Source organism: Pteropus vampyrus, unplaced genomic scaffold (genome assembly GCF_000151845.1).
Source record: "Pteropus vampyrus isolate Shadow unplaced genomic scaffold, Pvam_2.0 Scaffold31, whole genome shotgun sequence".
Classification (NCBI taxonomy): Eukaryota; Metazoa; Chordata; class Mammalia; order Chiroptera; family Pteropodidae; genus Pteropus; species Pteropus vampyrus.
Window position 1 is genome coordinate 4,883,432 of NW_011888812.1, and position 2,459 is coordinate 4,885,890.

At 33.4% G+C, this 2,459-nt stretch overlaps 1 pseudogene; it reads right to left on the reverse strand.

Annotated features, from left to right (window-relative positions):
• Positions 1-642: 642 nt before the first annotated feature.
• LOC111737847 lies at positions 643-761 on the reverse strand (annotated as a pseudogene).
• Positions 762-2,459: the final 1,698 nt, after the last annotated feature.

Sequence of the window (2,459 nt, forward strand, 5' to 3'; positions counted from 1 at the left end):
AATATCAAGAGAAATGACCTTAGTTTGACTCTTTTCTAATTGATTAAAAGTCTCAGACTTAGTGAAGTTGCAGGTAATTGTAACTGTTTTTATTTATTTATTTATTTATTTTTTTTTATCTAGAAGAGACACCAATTGTTTTAGTTCAGTAACACAGATAAGCACAATGTTTTTTGTTTGTTTGTTTGTTTGTTTGTTTTTTATTGCTCTGTGAGATATTAACCAGTTTGTTTTCTGTAACATTTTGTGTTGGGTCCGGGGCAGGCCGCCTCAAAATATTCTACAGTAGCATGTTGATTACTTCACCCTGAAGGTACTCAACAAGCAGCTGGTTCCAAAAGGACAAGTTCACCCTCCCTCATCTTCCTGAATGCATTAAGTAAATTTCCCCTGTGAAATGTGCCCTCTTTGTTCCAGGGGGTGCTAAGAGAAATCCAGGGCAGAAGAGCTCATATAAACAAACCGTATAACTCTTTTACTAATTTACTACTCAAGCCCAAACTTTGTTTAGATTCCTCACTAATGAGCACCCCAGAGCTAAGTATCTTTGTCCTGTCATCTCTTCACAAACATGTTTCTTTGTCTAAAAAGCATAAAAAGCTGACTGGTTCATCATTTTATTTTATTCTTATTATTATTTTCTGCCTACAGCATCTGGTCTTCATAGGTGGTCTCCCATCCAAGTACTAACCAGGCCCAACCCTGCTTAGCTTCCGAGATCAGACGAGATTGGGCACATTCAGGGTGGCATGGTAATAGACTGGCTCATTATTTTAGAGAGCATCATCTCTGATCTTCCAAGCACACACATTAATTTGTTTTTTCTTCTGTAGTAGAAGGTATAGAGGGAAGATAATTATGTTTGCTTTGGTTTATAATAGCTGAGCTTGAAAGTCTCCATGAAGAGTTTTAAAGTTGGGCAAAGTTAAATTGTTTTTGATGGGCTTATTCTCCAGATAATTTAAAGAGATGGGGGAGACTCATGAAAACTTTGCTGTCAAATGTGTACCAACATAAAATAAATATTTGGCTTTTTTTGGGGTCAGATCAATAAATAGGTATTAGAAACTCTTAAGGGATAATAAAATGCTATTCTTTATCTTCTGTGTAAACTTCCTACATAGCAGAGATCCTATACCTTAACGAAATAACCTTCCCTGCTTAGGTTTGATTTTATATGCATTTGGTTAAATAAAAATAAAGAAAAAATTCTTAGTTATAAATAAGCTAATGTTTCTTAAAAACTGTTATAATCTTTTGTGTTTATTTAAAAAAATTTTTTTCACGTTGATTAAATAGATAACCAAATAATGTTTCTCAGCATCCATGGTTCTATCTTGAGTTACCATCTCTGCTTTAATTTTTTGATTTGCCTCAAATATCAGATCCCAAATTTAGAATAAAATAATAATATATTCAGGAGGGCCTCTTTAGATCTCCTAAACAAACACAAAGATTTGTTATTTCACCTTATAAGACAAAGAGGTGATGCAATAATTAGGGTTGTTTGCTGCATTCCACATTTTATAATTAGCTTAACATTATTGCAAAATCTGTGGGAAGAATCATAACAGCATAAGAAACACTCAGTCTTTTCTAAGTAAAGACTGTACAGGTAAAATATTGCTATAATCAATATTCCAGAAATTACACAGTTTATGGTCCTATAGATTTTTCAATTATTTTACCGTCCATAATATTTTCTTACTCTTCGGAGAAACACTGATCAAAATTCTGAAAGGCTATACACCAATAGAAAATTTACTTTCCCCTTTCTAATATTCTTATTCATTCTAATTATTTAACAGCAAATCAAATACATTTCTGCTTCCTAGTGATGCTTGCCAGAAGACTTGCTATAAACTATAGGTTAGTAGACTGTGTGTCCTCAATAAAAAACGACAGTCACAATGCTTGTTGAAAAGAGTGCACCAGATACTCTAAATTATTGGTGCTTCAATGAATAGATGATTAGAAGAATCTTGTAAGCTGATAATGCTTAGAAAATGTTCATATAATGTAGATAGGCTGAGTCAATATTTTCAGAACTCTGTTCTATCTGGAAGCCAACTTATTTCATGAAAGACCTACTTCTTGCTTACCCAAGATTCATAGGTACAAAAATTTCATATGACAAAATAAAATATTGGGAATGATTTGAATGTGGCTATTTGTTTGAAATATTATCACTATCATCTTATTGTTCTAATTTGTTGTATATATCAGTGTTAAAGATCAAATGTTTGTGCTCTCTATCCCTTAATTCATATGTAATTCTAACACTCAATGCAAAGGTATTAGGTGGCGTTTTGGAAGATGATTAGTCGTGAGTGTGAAACTCTAATGAATGCAATTAATCCCCTTATAAAAGAGACTCCAGAGAGCTCCTTTGCCCTTTCTACTGTGAGAAGATACTGCAAGAAGACGATTGTCTGTGAACCAGAGACCAGGTCCTCGCC